We start from the raw sequence: 8,164 nt of genomic DNA, 5'->3' as shown, positions 1-8,164 counted from the left end.
AAGTACAAAGTGAACAGAGCAGAGAAAAAAGGCAATAAGAGTTCAGGAAGGGTTCAGTCCCTGTGCACAGCATGATCCAAGAAGGCTTCTTGTAAGAAATAGAATTGGAATTGAGATTTGAAGTCTGGATTAGGGAGGGCAAATCGGGTGGGTCAGGCTTGTGGTAGCATTGAGTGGATCAATTTGTTTGGAGCAGAAACTCTCCCACCCCCATTGCCAATCCTATAAACTGAAGGCTTCAGTGAGTTGAAATAGAATAAAGCCTTTGTTTCTTACTTACCATTCTGTGCCTTGGTTTCCTTATTTGTAAAATGGAGTTAATCATATCTACCAGCCATGGATGCTACAAGGATTATATGATATCTAATACTGAAAGGAAGGTGCCAAGGGAGGGTTTTCAGACTATCATTCCTCTTCACTAAGACCCTTGAGTTCAGTTTAATTACAGTATTGTCATACTGTAAAGAAACTTTCCCCCCAGTTTCTCCTTATAGATAATTTAAACTGGACTATTATTGCATTTCTCTAGACTAATTTCTAGTTATCTTCTTGTTTAGGAGAAATTTCTTGGCATAAGCCATCCCTGTGAAAGGAGACAAATGTCACATTCATCACTAAGTAGTGCAGGGTGGCTAAAGCATAATGAGCTAAAAGGGAGTCACTGGAGATAAGAAAGCATACTTTCCTTTTTGTAGTTATAGCAACATCTTTCTTGACATAAACTTCACTGTAAACAATGGGCAAAATATACGCCATTGCTACCAGGAAGTCAATTACAAACCGACTGCTATTCCATTGGAGGAAGATGACTCAGGTCTGGGAAGAAGGAACATTGTACACTGGGTGTCTGATCGCCCTGCCATGTTAGAATGTTTACACCAGCTTGAGTGGTTGTGATGGGGTCATCTACATCATTTGGTTCTTGTCCTTGTGACTCACTGTTTCTGCTGCGGGGTTAACCCCCTGCAGTGCAAAAGGGAGGAGTTACTTGCCAGACCATATGGAGTAAAAAACAGCAGATTGAGTTAGGTTTCAGTGGAAGCTGAAAGCACATAAACTTAAGTGTCCCAGAGGATAACCTTGAAAACTCTTTTAAATAACATCCTCGCAGAAGGGTTTAATTTTCAAGATCTATCTTGAAACCTTAAGATTCTAAAGTGAGTTGATGGAAATAGGTAGAGGGAAGGCAAATGGTACAAGGTATGCAGTTTCACTGCCTTTGCTTATGTTTCCAGTTTGGAGAAACTGGAAAAAAGGATGTCTCCCTTTGGTTTGCAGTAATTCTGCCTGGGTGAGGGGGTATGACCATGTGCATGTGTATGTAGGAGATCCTTGGACTTAAACTCTGTAAACTTGGGTTTCTGTGATCCTATGTTGGACAAGCTAATTGTAAGGAGTGGAAATGAGCCAAGAAAACTGGAAAGCTGGAAATGCCTGTTTCCAAGTGCAGTTAGAGAAGGCTCCTCCTGGCAACCATGGATTTGTTGATTAATGGTGGGATTAAATACGTAGCATACCTTGATTACACTTGGAACTGTTATAGAAGAATTTAACCTCCCTTATTCATTATAAATTTACTGAGCAACCACTATGTACCAGGCCTGTGATAGATGATAGGGATAGAAAAATGACAGTCTGTGAGAGCTTACAGTCCAGTGGGGAGAAGAGTTTGTGAACACTCAGAGAACAATGTGACAAGCATTATGAAAAAGAAATCTGTAGTGAGCTATGACAGCAAAGAATGGAGGTCGCAGAAGCCTCTGTAGAAGAGCTGACCCTGTAGTAGGTCTTGTAGAATGAATAGAAGATGGTGAGACTACAGGCAGTGGGGAAAAGCATGGCCCAGAGAAGAGGTGTTGGGAGGGAAATAGACAGTTTTGTTGTGTCTAGCTTTCTCACTCAGCACAATTTTTTTAAAGTTGGGTTTATTGAGGCGCATACCAAAAGTTCACCTTTTATAGGTATACAGTTCTATAAATTAAAAAAAACAATACAGTTATGTACCCACCACTATAATAAGATATAGAATATTTCCATCACCCCAATTTATTTATTTTAATTTTTTATCCATTTAAAGGTATAATATTATATGTTATTGTGGAGTTAATTTACACTTTTCTAATGAATAATGATGTTAAAGTGTTTTCAAGTGCTTATGTACCATTCTTATTCTTCAGTGAAGTGTTGCTCCCAATTGTTTGCTTTGCGTATTTTTAAATTGTGTGTGTGGGGTGTTTTCCTTGTTTTTTTCTTATTTTCTAGCTCTGAGAGTTCATATAAGCACCACTGTGTTTCACAGATTTTGATATGCTGTATTTCTATTCCATTCAAAATATTTTACTTTCTTTTTTACCTTGTACGTTATTTAGATGTGTGCTGTTTAATCCCCAAATTTGGGGATTCTTAGATCTTTTTTTAAAAATTGATTTCTAGTTTCATTTTCTGTGTTCAGAGAACATACTTTCTTTGATTTTATCATTTTAAATTTGTTGTTCTGTGGGCCAGAATATGGTCTGTCTTGGTCACTATTCCATTTGTGTTTGAAAATTCTGTATTTGGCTGTTGTTAGAATTATGAATTATTCTATAATTATTGTCAATTTAGTTTATGGTGTTACTTAGGTCTCCTCTTCGTCAGCTGATATTTGGGGCTACTTGTTCTTTCAGTTACTGAGAGAGAAGTATTGAAATCTCTAACTATAATAGTATATTTCTCTACTTCTTTCAGTTTTATAGTTTTTACTTTAGGTATTTTGAAGCTGTTATTAAGTACATTTGCAAGTAGCATTGTTATTTCCTCTTGAATTGATTTTTATAAGAATGCAATATCTTTCTTGCTGTTAATATACCTTATTCTGAAATTTACCTTATCTGGTATTAATATAGGTATTCTAACTTCTGTTGATTAGTAGTATTATTTTTCCATTGTTTTACTTTTCACTTACCTATGCCTTTATATTTAAATCAAATTTATTATGGAAAATGTGTAGCTGGGTTTTATTTTTAAATCTAACCTGACAATATCAATCTTTTAATTGGAGTGTTAATTTCAATTACAATATATTTAATGTAATACTGATGTAGCTGTATTTAAATATACCATCTGCTATGTTTTCTATGTGTCTCAATAGTTCTTTGTTCCTTCTCTCCTCTTTAGTGACTATGTTAAATAATACTGTTTATTATTTCACTTATTTTTACAATTGGATTATCAATGATTGCTCTGGGATTTAAAAGAAACTTCTTTAACATTCACAGTTCACTTGCAAACATATCACTTCAAACAGTGTAGAAACTTTACCAAATATATTTTCGTTTCCTCTCCTCTGATCTTTAGTCTATTGTTAACATGTTTTTCCTCTGCACATATTATCAACTCCATATATACTTATTGGGTTGGCCAAAAACTCTGTTTAGTTTCTCCATAAAATAAAAGACACATTTTTCATTTTCACCAAAATAAAGTCTTTCACCAAAGACTTTATTTGAGTATGTTGGCTATCTTCCACATGGTAGAACGTTGATTGCTCTCAATTAATGTCTCGATTTGATTGCTACCAACTTCAATGAGTCTACCTGGTCACAGAACATTGTCCAATGAGAAACCTCCAGCAGGAAACTGTAAACCACTTTGACACATTCAATCAGTCACAGCATCTTTTGCATACAGTGCACAAATCTTTTTGTGTGTTCAGTTGAATTTTTACCTTTCTTGAAATAATAAAGCATACTATGCCAAAAATGTTGCATATTTTCTTCCTTCTTCAATATTAAAATGGCTACACAAAAATTCACCAATATTGGTAAGTTTTCTAAAAATATACACTGATATGACAACTGTCACAGTACAATCTAACAAAATCATTTTGAATGAAGTTAAAGACAACTAAGTGCTACTAGTGCCATCTTACTGAAAAAACAAACAAACAAAAGTTTTGGCTAACCCAATAAATTATTACTATCATAGCTTTTATATTTAACTGCATTTTTAGCATTTCCATGTCTTTATTACTTTCTATAGATGCAAATTTCCATCTGGTTTCATACTTCTGCCTGAAGAACTTCTTTTAATATTTCTTGTAGTACATACAGGTCTTCAGGCAGTGAATTCTTTCCTCTTATGTTTGAGAAAGTCTTTATTGAAAGATATTTTTGCTGAGCACATAATTCTAAATTGACTATTTTGTTTCTCTTATTACTTTAAGATGTTCCATTATTTCCTGGTTTATATAGTTTGACAAAAGTCTGCTGTGATTTTTATCTTCCTCTGTGAGAAATGTTTCTTTCTCTGTCTCTACAAGATTTTTCTCTTTATCTTTAAACTTCAGCAGTTTAACTACAGTTGTCATAGCTATGTTATTTTTATGTGTATTCATCTTGCTTGGAATTTTCTGAGATTTAAATATTTTTCCACTTTGTTTTGTTTTTCCTTTTACTAATTTCAGAAAATTTTAACCATTACTTCTTCAATTTTTTTCTCTTCTCCCTCTTTTTACTCTAGGAATACATTTCTAGGTATATTAGACTGGTTTTCTTCCAAAATTTTGGAATAATCTATTTTTTCTTCCACTTTTTCCTCTTCTAAACTTTCCAAAGCTCAGTTAGTTTCCTAATCTTTAAAAGGGGACTATTTTGAAGAGAGTATATAAGATAATACATATGAAATCCCTGTACCTATTAGGTGTGCTGGGGCGGGGGAGTGTTTAGTGAAAATTAAGACTGAATTTAAGCACAGATACTTTAGCATCTTTTTTTCTCAGTATGTGTATGTGTGGCAGATCTGGTGTAGGGGGATTTTTACAATAAAGAAGTAAAAGGGAAGATCTAATTCACTGGGGAAATGCTGTAATACTAGACTGGTGACAGATAGGCAATAAACTGTGTGTCCTGAAGTGGTTCTGAAGGCAGTCAGCCTCAGCTGGGGCATCCCATATACACCCAGAGAAGATAATGACATTCAGTGGGTCCATGTCTGTGTGCCTGATGATGGTATTGTGATCAGGCTATGTTGAGAACCTGGACAAGTTCATTTTTGTAGTCTTGATTTTTAAAAGAAAAATTGAGTAGAACCCTGACTGGTGTCACTCAGTGAATTGAGTGCCAGCCTGTGAACCAAAGGGTCACTGGTTTGATTCCCAGTCTAGGCCACATGCCTGGATTGCAGGCCAGGTCCCCAGTAAGGGGTGAGTGAGAGGCAACCACCCATTGATGTTTCCCTCCCTCTCTTTCTCCCTCTCTAAAAATAAATAAACAAAATGTTTTTAAAAATTGAGTAGAATATTGGTATACAATATTTTATTAGTTGTATGAGTTTCAAGCATACAATATAGTGATTCAACATTTTTATACCTTACAATGGGATCACCCCACTTCTAGTAATCATCTGTCACTATGGAAACTTACCACAATATTATCGACACTATATTCCCCTTCACTTTTCACCCATCTCTTCACTTTCTTCCTCTGGCAATCATCCCTTCCATCTCTGCTTGTATGTGTCTGGGTTTTTTTGTTTGTTTGTTTGTTTTAATATTCCACACATAAGTGATATTACGAGGTATTTGTCTTTCTCTGTCTGACTTATTTCACTTAGCATAATACCCTTTAGGTCCATCCATGCTATTTCAAATGGCAAGATTTCATTCTTTTTTATTGCTGCATAATAATCCATTGTATAATATTCGTATGTGTGTGTATATCTCACATTTTCTTTATTCATTTATTGATGAATGCATAGGTTGCTTCCATATCTTGGCTATTTTAAGTAGTTTTTATTTTTTACAAACTACTTAATTGTTTAAATATTGTTTAAAAATATTTAATTGCTTTATTTATTATTCCTCATTGAGGAAAGAATAATAGTGGATTCCTGATCTAATTTTAACTTTTTATCAGCTAGTTCTTTGTGAAGCACTTTAGTAATAATCTCCAATTTTTTCTAGCTTTGTATAAGTTGTGAATGCTTTCACATGGCTGATCTCATTTTTATTACCCCCATTTTACAGATGGGGAAACTGAGTTCAGAAATGGCTTGTCTGAAACAGCTCATACATGCTACAGTTGAGACTTGAACTTTGGTCTTTTCCATTATGTGTGCATACAATTATGGGCCATGCCTCACATTTGGGGATCAGAATTTCAATCTAAATAAAATTAAAATTGAATTAATATCTGCTATTCTATTTTAATCAGTCTTGAGTATGAATGGATTATCTTATAAAAATGTTTCTATTATCATCTAATTTAGCCTTGCTGATCAATTGCTATTCTGCTTAGTTTTTATATTCTATGTAATATGGTGTCACTGAAGACGTCATGGAATATAATGAACTGGTAAGACTGGCCAAACTCCTTACTCAACACACACGCACACCCCCACACAGCAACCAGCATTTATTTAAATAGAAAGACTGTATGCAATAATTAATTTAAGCAACAACTATTTGCTTATTATTATATTGGTGAGTTACTTTCAAATTCTCCAATATAACTAGTATGATATAAATTAACTTTAATTCATACCACAGGGTGGTCAATTACAGTAATGTTTAACAAGCAGCTCTGCGAAGGGACAGAGTCCTGAATAGTGTCTATTCAATTATTATTGTAACAGTTGGAGTGACAACAGGTAGAGAGTAGGGACTGCCTCAAGCCTGTGTGAGTAGTTTGTGTGATTATTTTGGAACTTCCTTGCCAAAAAATATTTCTATGTGGTAGAATTTGGTCTGAGATTTACTTTCACTATAGCTAACCACATAATGATAAGGTAGGAGAAGCAGTCATAGCTTCTACTTATCTCTTATTATATTATCAAGTATTGAGGCATTCAATATTTACTGAAAGAATCTGACAGTTGTTTAGGGCCAAGTTGCTTTGTGTCAATTTACAATATCACTAAATTCTTACTATGTCTGGGGCACTGCACTAAATCACTGTCTGCAGAAAGTTTTTAGGTTCATCGTATGGTGAGTGATTTAAAAATGCAGTGTTACCATTTTTATTTGTAAAGTGCGAAAACAAACCAGGTGCCAAGATCACAGAGGCCAGCAGAGAATGGTCTTATTGATAATGATGGGGTTGTGGTCAAGGTGAATACACAAATCCCTTCACTCTCTTATCAAAGCACAAGGGCTTAAGACGACATTGACAAAAGTGTCCATCTAATTTTAAACTGTACTCATTGTGTGGCATCTTGGTGTCATGGCTTTAAAATATGGCCTCCAAATTCCTGACCCTTCTTTCTTCTCCAGGAGGAAGGTCTGTGTCCCTTCCCCTTGAATCCTTATGGATTATGATTGATTGACCAACAGAACACGGCAGAAGTATTGCTCTGCCAGTTTCTTAAAATATGAGTTTGGAAACTGGTACTGGACCTGGTAAGACTCAGGACCAGATCTTAATACATTAGCTGTTCCACTTTCTGTCTCTTGAGATGCCTGCTCTTAGGACCCAATCCCCATGCTGGGAGGAACCCTAAACTACCCCATGGAGAGGTCCACATGGGGAGGAACCAATAGCACCAGTTACCTTCCATGTAAGTGCACCTTCTTATAGGTGGATCATCCCATTCCAGTCAGACCACATGGAGCCGAGATAAGCTGTCCCCACAAAAACTTGCCCAAATTGCATATTCTTATGCCAAATGAATGATTATAGTTTAAGCCACTAAGTTTTGGAGTCACTTGGTATACAGCAATAGAAACCTGGAATACCTGGTAATCCCTCCAGGTGTGAGAAGAGACTAATAGATTAGCTATCTCTTTTTCTTGTTACCTGGTGAAGCGTTCCTTTGGAGGACGAACACAGATTTTGCCTGGGTTTGTTTTCTCCTGAAAGGCTTCCTGGACCTCTGCTTGGCTCCTCCTGACAAGAACTTGCAGCAACCAAAAGCCCAACTGCTGCCAGCATTGGGTGTGAGCATTTAAAAAAATATATTTTGTTGATTATGCTATTACAGTTGTCCCATTTCCCCCCCTTAATTCTCCTCCACCCTGCACACCCCCTTCCACCCACATTCCCCCCACTTTAGTTCATGTCCATGTGTCATAAGTTCTGTAGCTTCTACATTTCCCACACTACTCTTGCCCTCCCCTCGTCTATTTTCTACCTACTGTCTATGTTACTTATTCTTTGTACATTTTCCCCTTCTTTCCTCCTCCCTGTTG

The sequence above is a fragment of the Artibeus jamaicensis genome, unplaced genomic scaffold (genome assembly GCF_021234435.1).
Source record: "Artibeus jamaicensis isolate MK-2021 breed Jamaican fruit bat unplaced genomic scaffold, CSHL_Jam_final contig_233, whole genome shotgun sequence".
Classification (NCBI taxonomy): Eukaryota; Metazoa; Chordata; class Mammalia; order Chiroptera; family Phyllostomidae; genus Artibeus; species Artibeus jamaicensis.
Note: the sequence above shows the minus strand (reverse complement) of the source record.